Raw genomic sequence first — 17,827 nt, 5'->3', positions numbered from 1 at the left:
GGCGTAACAACTCAGGTTTTACTGCGTACACGCAGGCTGAACCGACGAATGAAAATTTGTAGCACAGCCGAGATTCGAAAAATTGGTACCAATATTCAATGGGAACCACCGTTTTTTTATTGCAGATTACGATTCTACAGCAAAATCCGCATAGGTTTCCTCTGAAACATTTTTTTGTCACCACAGACGGCGTTGTAATCGGAGGAACAGAAATTGGTACTCAATCGTCATTTGTGACATGCTATTCAATGCTCGTGAACATCCAATGGCACATGCTACGCCATTCACGATTACGTTTGTAATAAGCTCATGCTATGTCTTAACGTTTAAATAAAGGTACTAACAGGAAGAAATTGAATCTCGATGTAGACAAGTGTAATATGCTGCGAATACATAGAAAGAAAGATCCTTTGTCATTTAGCTACAATACAGCAGGTCAGCACCTGGAAGCTGCTAATTCCATAAATTATCTGGGATTAGGCATTAGGCCTGATTTAGAATGGAATGATCATATGAAGTTGATCGTCGGTAAAGCAGATGCCAGACTGAGATTCATTGGAAGAATCCGAAGGAAATGCAATCCGAAAACAAAGGAAGTAGGTTACAGTTCACTTGTTCGCCCACTGCTTGAATATTGCTCACCAATGTTGGATCCGTACCAGATAGGGTTGATAGAAGAGATAGAGAAGATCCAAAGGAGAGCAGTGCGCTTCGTTACAGGATCATTTAGTAATCGCGAAAGCGTTACGAAGATGACAGATAAACTCCAGTGGAAGACTACAGGAGGAAGGCTCAGTAGCTCGGAAGGGCTTTTGTTGAAGTTTCGAGAACATACCTTCACCGAGGTGTCAAGCAGTATATTGCTCCCTCCTACGTATATTTCGCGAAGAGACCGTGAGGATGAAATCAGAAAGATTAGAGCTCACACAGAGCCATACCGACAATCTTTCTTTCCACGAACAATACGAGACTGGAATATAAGGGAGAACAAAGTACCCTCCCCCACACACATCAGGTCGCTTGCTGAGTATGGATGTAGATGTAGAAGCTACCGCGTTGTGGAAGTGTAAGTTAGATACAATTTGATGCTGTAAAAAAAAAAAAAAAACGTCATCGCGAACCTGATTCAGACAGTGGCGAGTCTACGTATACTTTCCCCCCGGCATTGCCACCTCTCACTGAGCTAATGGGACAGTTCCTGCACAGCGAAGCTACCTATTCTTGGCCACGCTGCTCCCAGTTACAGCGTTGACTCTGAATCTTTTCTTTTTTTAAATCGCATTCCTATTACACGTAATGGCAGAACTGTCTTTTGCTAGGCACAGTATTGCTTCGTAGTCGGATGAAGTATCGTATGCCGGCCACCAACTGCGGTAGTATCGTCCACTTGAAATTGTCGTGCTCTCATAGCAGCCTCTTTCCATTTGAATTCTTCTTCTTTCCGCTTCCTTTGTTCTTGCAATGTCTTTTGTTAAGTAACTGTTCCTTCCTCTATGCCTTGGAAGGCCCAGCCGCACAGACCGACCGTCGTGTGATCCTCAGTCTATAGGCACCACTGGATTCGGGATCACGTGGTCGGCATACCACGCTCCCCTCTCGCCGCTACTTCTCGGTCCAGTAGCTCCTCAGTTTGACTCACAAGGGCTGAGAGCAGCCCGTTTGCCAACAGCGCGCAGCAGACGTGGACGGCCACCTATCCAAGAGCTAGTAAAATAAATTCTCGTAAGCTACAGTCCCAAATTCTCGCAGTTTATAGTTCTGATTTCTCTCCTGATGGATCTGCTTATTGTTAGCTTTCAATTTACTCCACTGGCCATTAAAATTGCTACACCAAGAATAAATGCAGATGATAAATGGGTATTCATTGGACAAATACATTTATACAAGAACTGACATGTGATTACATTTTCACGCAATTTGGGTGCATAGATCCAGAGAAATCGGTACCCATAACAAACACCTCTGGCAGTAATAACGGCCTTGATACGCCTGGCCATTGAGTCAAACAGAGCTTGGATGGCGTGTACAGGTACAGCTGCCCATGCAGCTTCAACACGATTCCACAGTTCATCAAGAGTAGTGACTGGCGTATTGTGACAAGCCAGTTGCTCGGCCACCATTGACCAGACGTTTTCAATTGGTGAGAGATCTGGAGAATGTGCTGGCCAGGCCAGCAGTCGAACAATTTTCTGTATCCAGAAAGCCCCGTACAGTATCTGCAGCATGCAGTCGTGGATTATCCTGCTGAAATGCCGCGTTTCGCAGGGATCGAATGAAGGGTAGAGCCACGGGTCATAACAAATCTTAAAAGTAACGTTCACTGTTCAAAGTGCCGTCAGTACGAAAAAGAGGTGACCGAGGCGTGTAACCAATGGCACCTCATACCATCACGCCAGGTGATACGCCAGTATGACGATGACGAATACACACTTCCAATGTGCGTTCACCGCGAAGCCGCCAAAGACGGATGCGACCATCGTGATGCTATAAACAGACCATGGATTCACCCGAAAAAATGACGTTTTGTCTTTCGTGCACCCAGGTTCGTCGTTGAGTACACCATCGCAGGCGCTCCTGTCTGTTTTGCAGCGTCAAGAGTAACGGCAGCCATGGTCTCCGAGTTGATAGTCCATGTTGCTGCAAACGTCGTCGAACTGTTCGCGCAGATGGTTGTTGTCTTGCAAACGTCCCCATCTGTTAACTCAGGGATCGAGACGTGGGTGCACGATCCGTTACAGCCATTAGGATAAGATGCCTGTCATCTCGACTGCTAGTGATACGAAGCCGTCTGGATCCAGCACGTAGTTCCGTATTACACTCCTGAACCCACCGATTCCATATTGGATCTCGACCAACGCGAGCAACAATGTCGCGATACGATAAACTGCAATCGTGATAGGCTACGATTCGACCTTTATCAAAGTCGGAAATGTGATGGTACGCATTTCTCATCCTTACACGAGGCATCACAACAACGTTTCACCAGGCAACGCCGGTCAACTGCTGTTTGTGAATGAGAAATCGGTTGGAAACTTCCCTCGTGTCAGCACGTTGTAGGTGTCACCACCGGCGCCAACCTTGTCTGAATGCTCTGATAAGCTAATCATTTGCATATCACAGCATCTTCGTCCTGTGGTTTAAATTTCGCGTCTTTAGCACGTCATCTTCGTGGTATAGCTATTTTAATGGGCAGTAGTGTATTTGCGCTATTTAGCCAAAGAATCTGTAGTCTTGTCCAATTCGAAAGGGGTTTACTCAGTATAATTTCTTCATGGTTAAGTAGAATGTTGGCTACATTTTGAGCTCACTAATTCGATTTTATAATTGCTATAGCTTTTAAAATTTTTTGAAAATAAACTTTCTTTTTTATCCTGAGGTTTTTTATTTGATTTTATTTTATTTTCTTACATGATCCTAAAATACGCTCTCTCGTCATGAAATTAGTTTAGATGTCTTCCTGTTTCCACGATGTGTTACAGCACAGTATGAGAAAGGAAGTAGTGTACAAGATAACTTTACGTGTTGTCAAAATATGCTTTCGAGTGTTTTCGTACCCTATGTGTTTGTGTGTAGGTTAGGCCATTGGAAGTGGCGGAGCACTATGATGTTTGTCCAGGGAGGCGTATAAAAGCAGATGTATAAAAACCGTCTAAAAGTCACCCTCTGGTTGGTGAGGGTGGTAGATGATTGTAGACTGCTACTAGGCGTGGCTGACCAGCATCTGTCACAAGCTATTTACGTTACAAGTGCAGACATAGTAGAACCTCTCCGTGAGTTAAATGACGTGAGTCACGAGACAGCTTAATAACACATTTCCTCACCATCGCCAACTGTTGGTGCAAGCAGTACGAGGTACATTCAAGTTCTAAGGCCTCCGATTTTTTTTCTCCGCACTGGAAAGAGATAGAAACATGCGCATTGTTTTAAAATGAGGCCGCGGTCATTGTCAATACGTCCCAGAGATGGCAGCACCGTACGGCAGATGGAATTTTACCGCCAGCGGCGAGAATGAGAACTGTTTTAAATACTTAAAATGGCCCTCGAAATAAAGAAATGGTTCAAATGGCTCTAAGCACTACAGGACTTAACATCTGAGGTCATCAGTCCCCTAGCCTTAGAAACTACTTAAACCTAAATAACCTAAGGACATCACACACATCCATGCCCGAGGCAGGATTCGAACCTGCGACCGTAGCAGGCGCACGGTTCCAGACTGAAGCGCCTAGAACTGCTCGGCCACAGGGCCGGCCGAAATCAACGAACATCTAGTCCACAGTCTTTTTTTTTTATCTACTTCTACACGATTACTGGGCAATTCACAATTAAGTACCTGGTAGATAGCTCATCGCAACACCTCCAAGCTATTTCTCTGTCGTTCCACTCTCGAACGGCTAGCGGGAAAATCGAGCATTAAATCTTTCTGTGCGATCTCTGATTTATTTTCTCATGATCAGGTTCGTGATTGAAATTTCACGGTAAGATACTACCACATTGAAAAACGCCTTTGTTATAATGATTGCCACCCCAACTCAAGTATCATGTCCATGCCACTCTCTTCCCTATTTCGCGATAATACAGAAAGAGCTGTCCTTTAAGGTTTGTAATGTTCGAATGCAGTATATGTTCCAAAACCCTGCTGAAAATCGACGTTAGTGATATAGGCTTGTAATTCAGCGGATTACTCCTACTTCCCTTTTTGGGTATTGGTGTGACTTGAGCAATTTTCCAGTCTCTAGGTACGGATCATTCTGTGAGCGAGTGCTTGTATATAATTACTAAATATGGAGCTACTTTATCAGCATAATCTGAGAGGAACCTGACTGATATACAATCTGGACCAGAGGCTTTGCCTTTGTTAAGTGATCGAAGCTGCTTCGTTACTCCGAGGATATCTACTTCTATGTTTATCAACTTGGCAGTTGTTCTTGATTGGAATTCAGGAATAATTACTTCGTCTTCTTTGGTGAAGGAGTTTCGGAAAACCGTGTTCAATAACTTTGCTTTATTGGCACTGTCATCAGTAACATCACCGTTGTAATCGCACAGTGATGGTACTGATTGCGTCTTGCCACTGGTGTGCTTCATGTACGACCAGAATCTCTTTGGGTTTTCTGCCATACTGAGAGACAGAATTTCGTTGTGGAAATTATTAAACGCGTCTCGCATTGACGTACGCGCCATATTTCGAACTTCTGTAAAACTTTGCCAATCTTGAGGATTTTGCGTTCTTTTAAATTTGGTATGCTTTTTTCGTAGCTTCTTGCAACAACGATCTTACCCGGTTTGTGTACCATGGGGGATCAATACCATCACTTATTAATTTATGTGGTATATATCTCTCAATTGCTGTCGATACTATCTCTTTGGAAACATTACACAACCCTTCTACACTTACATGATCAGACCGGTAGGAGTGAAGGCAGTCTCTTAAAAGAGCGTTAAGAGCATTTTTATTAGCGTTTTTTTTATATAGATATACTTTGCGTTTATTTTTGATAGTTGTAGATGTTACGGTATTCAGCCTAGCAGCAACTGTCTTGTGGTCGCTAATCCCTGTATTCGTCACAATACTCACTATTTGTCCAGGATTATTGGTTGCTAACAGGTCCAGTATGCTTTCGCAACCATTTACGCTTCGAGCGGACTCATGAACTAATTGTACAAAATAATTTCGCTCTAAATTTCGAGATTCTGTAAAACTTTGCCAATCTTGAGGATTTTGTGTTCTTTTAAAGTTGGCATGCTTTATTCGCTGCTTCTGCAACAGTATTCTGGTTGGTTTTGTGTACCAAGGGGGATCAGTACCATCTCTTATTAATTTATGTAGTACATAGCTCTCAACTGCTGTCGATACTATTTCTTTGAATTTAAACCACAGATGGTCTACGCTCACATAGTCAGATCGGAAGGAGTGGAAACACTGTTAGAAAGGACTGTGATTGGATGTTGTATGTTTTCGAAACTATTTACGCTTCGAGTGAGCTTTTGAACTTATTGTTCAAAATAAGTGTCTGAGAAAGCATTCAGTGCAATTTTGGACGACATTTTATGCCTGCCGCCGGCCTTGAACGTGTAGTTTTGCCAACATATCGAGGGTAGATTGAGGTCACCATCAACTGTAGTTGTACGAGTTACTTATTTGAAATAAGGCCCAAGTATTCTTTGAACTATTGAGCAATCATATCACGCGAGTCACGGGTCGGAAAAGGAACTAGTTACACTCCTGGAAATTGAAATAAGAACACCGTGAATTCATTGTCCCAGGAAAGGGAAACTTTATTGACACATTCCTGGGGTCAGATACATCACATGATCACACTGACAGAACCACAGGCACATAGACACAGGCAACAGAGCATGCACAATGTCGGCACTAGTACAGTGTATATCCACCTTTCGCAGCAATGCAGGCTGCTATTCTCCCATGGAAACGATAGTAGAGATGCTGGATGTAGTCCTGTGGAACGGCTTGCCATGCCATTTCCACCTGGCGCCTCAGTTGGACCAGCATTCGTGCTGGACGTGAGGACCGCGTGAGACGACGCTTCATCCAGTCCCAAACATGCTCAATGGGGGACAGATCCGGAGATCTTGCTGGCCAGGGTAGTTGACTTACACCTACTAGAGCACGTTGGGTGGCACGGGATACATGCGGACGTGCATTGTCCTGTTGGAACAGCAAGTTCCCTTGCCGGTCTAGGAATGGTAGAACGATGGGTTCGATGACGGTTTGGATGTACCGTGCACTATTCAGTGTCCCCTCGACGATCACCAGAGGTGTACGGCCAGTGTAGGAGATCGCTCCCCACACCATGATGCCTGGTGTTGGCCCTGTGTGCCTCGGTCGTATGCAGTCGTGATTGTGGCGCTCACCTGCACGGCGCCAAACACGCATACGACCATCATTGGCACCAAGGCAGAAGCGACTTTCATCGCTGAAGACGACACGTCTCCATTCGTCCCTCCATTCACTCCTGTCGCGACACCACTGGAGGCGGGCTGCACGATGTTGGGGCGTGAACGGAAGACGGCCTAACGGTGTGCGGGACCGTAGCCCAGCTTCATGGAGACGGTTGCGAATGGTCCTCGCCGATACCCCAGGAGCAACAGTGTCCCTAATTTGCTGGGAAGTGGCGGTGCGGTCCCCTACTGCACTGAGTAGGATCCTACAGTCTTGGCGTGCATCCGTGCGTCGCTGCGGTTCGGTCCCAGGTCGACGGGCACGTGCACCTTCCGCCGACCACTGGCGACAACAGCGATGTACTGTGGAGACCTCACGCCCCACGTATTGAGCAATTCGGCGGTACGTCCACCCGGCCTCCCGCATGCCCACTATACGCCCTCGCTCAAAGTCCGTCAACTGCACATACGGTTCACGTCCACGCTGTCGCGGCATGCTACCAGTGTTAAAGACTGCGATGGAGCTCCGTATGCCACGGCAAACTGGCTGACACTGACGGCGGCGGTGCACAAATGCTGCGCAGCTAGCGCCATTCGACGGCCAACACCGCGGTTCCTGGTGTGTCCGCTGTGCCGTGCGTGTGATCATTGCTTGTACAGTCCTCTCGCAGTGTCGGGAGCAAGTATGGTGGGTCTGACACACCGGTGTCAATGTGTTCTTTTTTCCATTTCCAGGAGTGTATTAATTTATTCCGGTTGCCAAGTATAGCTTCTACTCATAATAACACACAGGAACTACACTCCTGGAAATTGAAATAAGAACACCGTGAATTCACTGTCCCAGGAAGGGGAAACTTTATTGACACATTCCTGGGGTCAGATACATCACATGATCACACTGACAGAACCGCAGGCACATAGACACAGGCAACAGAGCATGCACAATGTCGGCACTAGTACAGTGTATATCCACCTTTCGCACCAATGCAGGCTGCTATTCTCCCATGGAGACGATCGTAGAGATGCTGGATGTAGTCCTGTGGAACGGCTTGCCATGCCATTTCCACCTGGCGCCTCAGTTGGACCAGCGTTCGTGCTGGACGTGCAGACCGCGTGAGACGACGCTTCATCCAGTCCCAAACATGCTCAATGGGGGACAAATCCGGAGATCTTGCTCGCCAGGGTAGTTGACTTACACCTTCTAGAGCACGTTGGGTGGCATGGGATACATGCGGACGTGCATTGTCCTGTTGGAACAGCAAGTTCCCTTGCCGGTCTAGGAATGGTAGAACGATGGGTTCGATGACGGTTTGGGTGTACCGCGCACTATTCAGTGTCCCCTCGACGATCACCAGAAGTGTACGGCCAGTGTAGGAGATCGCTCCCCACACCATGATGCCGGGTGTTGGCCCTGTGTGCCTCGGTCGTATGTAGTCCTGATTGTGGTGCTCACCTGCACGGCACCAAACACGCATACGACCATCATTGGCACCAAGGCAGAAGCGACTCTCATCGCTGAAGACGACAGGTCTCCATTCGTCCCTCCATTCACGCCTGTCGCGACACCACTGGAGGCGGGCTGCACGATGTTGGGGCGTGAGCGGAAGACGGCCTAACGGTGTGCGGGACCGTAGCCCAGCTTCATGGAGACGGTTGCGAATGGTCCTCGCCGATACCCCAGGAGCAACAGTGTCCCTAATTTGCTGGGAAGTGGCGGTGCGGTCCCCTACGGCACTGCGTAGGATCCTACAGTCTTGGCGTGCATCCGTGCGTCGCTGCGGTCCGGTCCCAGGTCGACGGGCACGTGCACCTTCCGCCGACCACTGGCGACAACATCGATGTACTGTGGAGACCTCACGCCCCACGTGTTGAGCAATTCGGCGGTACGTCCACCCGGCCTCCCGCATGCCCACTATACGCCCTCGCTCAAAGTCCGTCAACTGCACGTACAGTTCACGTCCACGCTGTCGCGGCATGCCACCATTGTTAAAGACTGCGATGGAGCTCCGTATGCCACGGCAAACTGGCTGACACTGACGGCGGCGGTGCACAAATGCTGCGCAGCTAGCGCCATTCGACGGCCAACACTGTGGTTCCTGGCTTGTCCGCTGTGCCGTGCATGTGATCGTTGCTTGTACAGTCCTCTCGCAGTGTCCGGAGCAAGTATGGTGGGTGTGACACACCGGTGTCAATGTGTTCTTTTTTCCATTTCCAGGAGTGTATTTACTTCAATTTTACTGCAGGGTAAACTACTTCTGACAGCAATAAACACTCCACCGCCAATTGTATTTAATCTATGCTTTATGAACACATTTCGGTCTTTGAAGAAATTCGGCTGAACTTATTTCCAGTTTTAACCAGCTTTCCCCACTTACAATGATGTGTGCTACAGAGCTTTCTATTCGTGCTTGGGACAGTGATTCTTTGCCAGCAGAGCTACTACAGTTAACAACTACAATTCCGATTGTTGCTAGGTCTACTCACTGTACCGTTTTAGACTGACGATCTCCCCTCCTTGGAAGCCATTTCCCTAAGAGATCGAATTAAGCATCTAACGTTGGAGTTCCTAACTACCAGTAAACCCAAGTGTTGTGAATGCCCAGACATTGCGAGGCAAAGGGATTTCTCTGGAAAAGGGCGAGCAAGTGCATCTGGCATAGATAGCGCCCCAAAGAGGCTCATCAAACGAACCAGGGAGTCCCTCTGATATGCTTCTCGGAAATTCTGTCACTGCCTGCCATTCCTTGGAACGATCTCCCACTCGACCACAGGTGAGTGGACAGTCTCCGAGCACGCAGTGAAGGGGGCACCCACAGCAGTGGACCTGATAGGGGACTCATGGGCTGTGCTAGATGCCCCTCGGATCCCCATGCCCAGGTCCCCCAGTGATGCCCATTGGAAGCAGCTTCAAGCTGTGTGACCGAAGCCAACACTGCCTGGAGCTGTGAGTTAAGGATCTCCAACTCAGCTCCCATCTGAACACAGCAACCTTAGTTCCCATCCATACTAAAGACATCAAAAATATAGACAACTAACAAACTCGGAACTGTGCTTAATAAATAAACCAACACACACAAAATTGACTAATTTAAACTAAAGAACAAGAGTAAATTTAAATACGTAGCTTCTTATGAATAGCTGTGTCAAACGCACAGAATAAAATGGAATCCAAAGATGTGACGATGCAGTAGCGAAACCTAACACTAGACTTAAATGATAAAACACACGTTAATACTTACTCTCCATTAAACTTCACATAATCCTCTCAGTTTTCCTCTATTTCCAATACTTTCCTTCCAATACCTCCTGTATTTAGTCATTTCTCCTTATATTATTTTGGTTGGCTATGTACCCCATATAATCTGTTCTTACAACTGCTAATTCTTTCTTTTAATTGGTCTCTGTATCTTTTTTCATGTGTAATACCTCTTGCAGTTGTATTGTCAAGTAATAAATTTATTTTATTTTATTGGATTTTTTGTTTAATGTGAACTGTTTTCACAGACAAATATTGATGTTTTACCCGGTTTTCTCCGTTATATATATATATATATATATATATATATATATATATATATATATATATAGACATTTTTGCCTTTAAATTCCATTACCCACTCTGTCAGAGATGACATTTTCTGTGTGTTTGCGCTTCAGCCTTGATGAGTAAAAACTTTTCCATTGTAGTTTACCAACATAGTAGGTTCTTTGACGAGAGTCAGTTAAAGTCTGATCATTGCCTTGTAACCAGAAACGGAATAACTAAATAAATTAATCCTGTGGAACACATGTAATAAAGTGCTCTTTATTTATTTATTTATTAAATGGCTACATGACAAACCCAGCATTATGTGTGTGTTAATTTTACCAGTTTTCAATTAGGAAGGAAAGCAGAACTGTGTTCGTAATGAAGTAATGTAAAAATTTAACTTCCATATATTCGTGAAAACTCCATTGAAATTGTGAAACAGTCGTACAAAGAAATACTACAGTGAGGTGAAAAAAGTCATGGGATAACTCCTAATACCACATCGGACCTACTTTTGCTGGGCATAGTGCAGCAACTCGACGTAACAGGGAATCAACTAATCGTTGGAAGTCCACTGCAGAAATATTGAGCTATGCTGCCTCTGTAGCAGTCAATGATTGTAAAAGTGATGCCGGTCCATGACTTCGGGCACGAACTGATCTCTCAGTTCATGCTGGGCTCTCTGCGTGGCCGTGACATTCGATCGAATTGCTCAGAATGTTCTTCAAAGCAATTGCAAACATTTGTGCCTGGTGACCTGACATCGTTGTTTGGGAACATGAATTCTAAAGATGGAAATTTGGAAATTTGTGGTAAGTTACTATGGGATCAAACTGCTGAAATCATCGGTCCCTAAGCCGGCCACTGTGGCCGAGCGTTTCTTGGCGTTTCAGTCTGGAACCGCGCTGCTTCTACGGTCGCAGGTTCGAATCCTGCCTAGGGCTTGGATGTATGTGGTGTCCTTAGGTGAGTTTGGTTTAAGTAGCTCTAAGTCTAGGGGACTGATGACCTCAGATGTTAAGTCCCATAGTGCTTAGAGCTATTTGACCATCACTCCCTACCGAGCAAGGTGGCGCAGTGGTTAGACACTGGACTCGCATTCGGGAGGACGACGGTTCAATCCCGCGTCCGACCATACTGATTTAGGTTTTCCGTGATTTCCCTAAATCGCTCCAGGCAAATGCCGGGATGGTTCCTTTCAAAGGGCACGGCAGACTTCCTTCCCCGTCCTTCTGTAATCCGATGACCTCACTGTCTGGTCTCCTTCCCCAAACCAACCAACCAACCATCGGTCACTAGGCATACACACTACTTAATCTACCTTAATCTGAATTACGCTAAGGACAACACATACACTCATGATGGGGGGAGGACTCGGGACTCCGACAGGAGGAGCCGCATGAATGGTGGCAAGGCGCCGAGACCGCGAGGCTGCCCCTCGCGGCTCTAAGGATGGCTGCAAATGGTCTCCAAGTAGACGAGATAACCATTTACAGCCAATGATCGGTTCATCTGGACCAGAGGATCCATTCCATTCCACAAAAACACATCGCAAACCATTATGGAGCCACCACCAGCTTGCACAGTGCCTTGTTAACAACTTGGGTCCGTGGCTACTTGGGGTCTGCGCCACACTCAGACCTTACAAGCAGATCTTATCAAGTGAAATAAGAACTCATATGACAAGGCCATGGTTTTCCAGGAGAGTTGCTGTTAGCAAAGGCAATCGCGTCGGTCCTTTGCTGCCATAGCCCATTAACGTCAGCTTTCACCACACTTCCTAACTGATGAGTTTGCCGTACGTCCCACAAAGATTTCCCCTGTTATTTCACGCAATGTTGCTTGTCTGTTAGTACCGACAACTCTACGCAAACGCCGATGCTCTCGGTCGTTAAGTGAAGGCCATCAGCTACTGCGTTTTCCTTGGTGAGAGGTAATGCCAGAAATTTAGTATTCTCAGCACACTCTTGACGCTGTAGGTCTCGGAATATTGAATTCCCCAACGATTTCTGAAATGGAGTGCGCCATGTGTCTAGCTCCAACTACCATACCATGTTCAAAGTCTGTTAATTCCTGCGTAATCACTTCGGAAAGCTTTTCACATTAATCACCTGAGAAAAAATGACAGCTCCGTCGATGCACTCTCCTGTTATACCTTCTGTACTCGATACTACCACCATCTGTATATGTGCATATAGCTGTCCCATGATTTGTGTCACCTCAGTGTCAAGTATAAATACGCTGTCCAAATTAAGACACATGATCCCGGATAGTTTCTGTGCATTAGGCACAGCTGCTTTTTGCGTCTACAATTCGATTTTGTAAACGTCTCTATCGCAAAGCCTCTTCGTAGCTCTATAGAGGGGTATCGTTTGAGCCTACAGTCGTCTCCGCTTCATAGCTGAAAGCTCCCAAAAGCGCTGCCAGATATCGCGGATTTCCCTAAGTTGGCGTGAGTGCAGGAGTGTCGTATTAGTAAATAATAAATATACGAAAACTTCAGGCATGATGCGGCATTTTTCAAGCAGCTCAGTGTTTATAAAATAATGTCTCCTGAACTATATGTCGTACAATAATATATTTTGTAGGTACATTCAGAGGCATAGTTGGATACTGTCAACAAAATACGTTGTGAACAGAGTTAGTGGCAAAGAAATAATAAACTTAAACGTCGTGCATGATGCTGCAGTTTTTCACGCATATCAGTTTTTATGACGTCATATCTCCTGATCTGTGCGTCACAGAATGATATAATTTTGTATGTATTAGGTCTACAACTTTGCTTCCGCCGTTTTGCAATAGACGGCAGTAGGGCCAAGTGGGGTTGAGGTGGTTGGTCATAGGTGTAATACAGTAAGCTTAGGCATCCGTGAACATAATGCCATGAAAATATTAGTCACTTTGTGATTGCATCATAAGGTTATTCTCGATTAAAATCGTTAACTTACGTAACCAATTCTCGCCATTTGCGGGAAGTTTTAATTTTCTGCTTTAACGTGAAGAAATCTGCGGCTGTGGCTCCTAAAATGCTGGGTAAGAGAAATGGTGAGGGAACTATTAGTAGAAGAACGAGTAGAGAATGTTTTCAGCTCCTTAAAAACGGTGATTTTGATGTCGAAGTCCGGCGTGGCGGGGGAAGACAGAACGTTTTCGTAGCTACTGAAACAGACGAAGACAGTCCCAGGACATCATTATCGAAAGCAATTGATGCGTTCGAGCCCAGCACTGAAATACAAAACGGCCAGGATACAGCGGTAGACACGTAAAGGTAATTTTGCAGCAGGTCAGTACTCGACTCCATGTTGCAAAACCCGTCAATATATACATGGAAACATAGAAACGAGGAGTCCTCTCCCTCCCTCCGTATTCTCCATACGTTGCTCTCTCTGACTACCACCTTTTTCGATCTGTGGCATACAGTCTGGCTGACCAGCACTTCCGATCATTGCACAAGTGCAAAATTGAATCGATTCACGGATCCCCACAAAGGACGCTCATTTATTCCGCCAATGGATTCTTATGCTATCCGAAAAATGGGAGAACGTAGTGGCCAGTGATGGGCAATACTATGAATCATAATTTTTTTGTAAGTTTTTCGCAATAAAGCCCCGAACTTCGAGAAACAACGGCGGAAGAAAAGTTGTAGACCTAGTGCATTCAGCAGAATATGTGGGTACTGCCTGTAAAATATTTTGTGAGTAGAGTTAGAAGAAAAGGAGTAACAAATTTAAATGTTGTACACAATGCTGCAGTTTTTCACGCATCCCAGTGTTTTTGACGTCATATCTCCTGAACTATGATAGGTAGGTGGTTATTACCGCCCCAGCGATTGGTAGCCTGATAGTAAGGGATACCAAGTTTGGCCGACGTCATATCTCCTGAATTATGACAGATAGTTGGTTCATACTCCCACACCGATTGTAGCCCGACAGGGTTATGCGTACCAAGTTTGACTGAAATCGACCTACTGGTTTAAGAGAAGAAATGGCACAAACACACACACACACACACACACACACACACACACACAGTGATAAACCAAAACGTCTTTGGAACGAATACATAACTGATTCTGCGTATCAGGGATCCGGCATATTGTTGGTAGGTTTCTGAATGTATGTGGCATCAGATGTCTACGCACAGATCATACGTATAATTTGCGTAAATAAATGGCCACTGATTTGTGAACTCGGTGATGGCTCTCGATGTCGGCCCAGATGGCTCTGAGCAGTATGAGACTTAACATCTGAGGTCATCAGTCCCCTAGAACTTAGAACTACTTAAACCTAACTAACCTAAGGACATCACACACATCTATGACCGAGGCAGGATTCGAACCTGCGACCGCCTAGAACCGCTAGGCCACCACGGCCGGCTTTCCAGTTTCCTGCAGATGTTTTCGCCATGGTCGGAGGCACTGTATTATACCATTGCTTCCAAATCGATCATGCCAGCCCATTTCACATTTAGCTGACAGCAGTCGATGCCTTCCCTAAATTTTTGGTTGCACTTCCGATGGAAGTCACGATATGAGTAATTTAGAAAAAAATCCCCTTTGAGAGGCTTTCAAAACCCTTAGTCGACAATGGGCGGCAATTGACAGCCAAAGCTTTCCAGCTTTTCTGTCGCGGTACGGATAACAGGTGGAGCACAGTCTGCGAGTCAAATATCGAGGCAACAAGAAACGTAATCTAAAACTGAAGTACGCACGTTAGCAAGATTCTTGGATTCAAAACATTTAATTTACATAAGATTCAGGCAAAAATAACCCATTACTTTATAGATCTACAGACATGGCTTGTGATGAAGAATGTAAACAAAGATAGAAAAGTCTCGTGTTCAAGACACGAAATTGGGTAGGTCTGTCTGAAACCCAGTGGTAGACCACATCATTATATTCCTTATATTATGGCTGAAGACTGTGGATTCTTATTGACATGCTGGCATTTTTGCTTGTCTTTGCAAAAGTCTTTGAAAAGCCTGTATACAGTGTGAACCAGAACTCGACTGATAAACTTTTTAAAGTTGTCCAGTAATTCCTGTCGAGTATTTTGCTACAAGGGAAGCCCAGTCTGCGGCGTCAAGTTAGAGAGTAATAGTGTGGTTATGATTTACGTTTGTTTTTTAAGAAAAAACTTTTACAAAAGTGAAAAAGCATGTAATATGTAATCACCAGGGTGTACGACACAAAATACGGTTATTGGTTTCTCGCAGGTGACCAACATGATTGGCATGAACGCTGGGTCAGCTCAACCTTGTGTCCTTGTGTTGCTCCTTCATTGCATTCAATGGAAGCGTACACAAGGAGCATCCCGGACACATCTTCATCAGTAAAGCTGTCCATAGTACTGCTCTGTATTAGTGTTAACGCACAAATAACGCTGCCAGGAAAAGAAACCCTAAACAGAATTGAGCAGAAGTGAAAGCAGTCTTGATCGCAAAAAGTTAAAGAGAATGTTATTGTTAACACCAGGTTCTATGAGCGAATGGCAACGAGACGTAGTGCAAACCGTCGACAACTGCACTGTCATGCACTGTTTTCAGAGTAAACCGGATACAAAGCTGACAGGGGCAAGAAATCAACCCAATGCGATAGCTCTGTAACAAGCCAGCTGATATTGTGGGTCTCTTGTGTAACAAAATACTCAGAAGGTGTCCCTGAATAACCTCTGGCGGTTTGTCATTGGTGCCCTGTTTCACCTTGCAGACAGAGAAATTGATAACTTCAGTTCACGTAATTTGTTGGTTCCTCTCAAACGTAAAGCACAGAAAGCAACAGATTAGTCTCCAGAATAATGAGAACAGCTATGAGGTGGCGTCCGACTGGGGCGGGTTGAAGTGGGGGTTGCCTCAGGGGTCAATGCTGGGACAACTACTGTTTCTTCTATGTGTAAATGATATTCCATCTAACATAGCAGGTGATTCTCAAATATTTCTGATTTATGACGTCACTATCATGGTACTGAAGGATGCTGAGTGCAATATATGTAATGTATCAAACAGTTCAGTTCAAGACGTAAGGTCGTAGCTTAGAATGAATAAATTGACGCTAATGTACCGAGTATTACGGGACATTTGGATTTCCTGCTGCTGGAGGGGCTGTGAGGAGTCACGTGAGATGTCGCCAGGAGGGTGCAGTGAATGTTAACAGTGTCTCTCTGGTCAGAGACTGTATGTGAGGCACATGGGGCTGGCAGTCCGTTGACACCGACGAAAACTTATGGGAAAGCAGTACCGTGCAATGGAGCCAGGCAAGACGAATTGACAGCAGGTAAATGGGATGCCACCGTCAACACGGGGAATGGCCAGCTGTGACTCAGACATCCTTTGCCTGTGACAGAAGACGGCGATTATCCTTCGTACGTCTAGAAGACATGACAGCTGTGAACCAGGGAGAAGGGTGGAAGATGACGATTCTGCAGCAGGGCAGAAGAATGACTTGCGCTGTTAAGTGTTTCATAATTGCATTTTTGGTGGAATTAGTGTTTGTCAGAGATCTAACGGTCAAAATACAGCGGATCCTTGGTGCTCCTGGATTGACAGAATCGTCCCTTGTGCAGCAACAGTGAATTGAAAAGCGCGTTTTGGGCTCTGGCGTGATCTGATCGTATGGTTTTTGTATGTGAATTGAAAAGGCACTACAAGAAGGCCGAGTGATGTAAGTGTGCCTCAGTGATAAGCTTTGTGATTCTATTGCCAGTATAAGCATATTTTGATGGGTTGTGCAGTGATTTGTATATATCCTTATCGATTGTCTTGTGTATATGTGTCTTCAGCCTGGGATGTGTTTGGTGCTTTGGTGGTGATTGTGTGTTGTTGTAATTCTAGTGGACTAGTTTGCTCGTTAAAAGTATTATTCGTCCCCTGCCCCCTCACCCGTCCCCCCTCTCTGCAAAGCTGTTTGTGGAATAAAGGATTTTCATATTTATACATATGTCTTAGTTTATGTCTGTACTGTACGCTTTACTGCCCACTTGAAGAACTTATAATTTATTTCAATGAGGCTCGTAATTATTTTGTTTCTTATATTGATATTCATCTGATCTTAATTATTTTAGAAACTGAGTGCAAGATTTTGCCTTGATTGTTTCCGAATGCGCACTGGCGCTGTAAATAAATATGTAATAAATCGACGTGGTCTAGGGGTAGCGTCTTTGATTAATGATCACATCGTCCTCGTTCCCAGGTTCGAAACATGCCAGTGCTTAAAATTTGATTAATATTCAGCAGTGACAGCTGAAAACTTCCGGCAAAAGAAGTCACCCTCATTCTGCCAACGGTCTTGTCAAGGAGGTGGGAAACTGACCATATAGGCGGAAGAATCAGCAATGATCAATGGAATGAGAGTGCAAAAGGCAATGGAAATCATTGCATTAAAGACGCATAACGTGTATCCAC

The sequence above is a fragment of the Schistocerca gregaria genome, chromosome 2, assembly GCF_023897955.1.
Source record: "Schistocerca gregaria isolate iqSchGreg1 chromosome 2, iqSchGreg1.2, whole genome shotgun sequence".
Lineage (NCBI taxonomy): Eukaryota > Metazoa > Arthropoda > Insecta > Orthoptera > Acrididae > Schistocerca > Schistocerca gregaria.
This window is presented reverse-complemented; position numbering follows the sequence as displayed.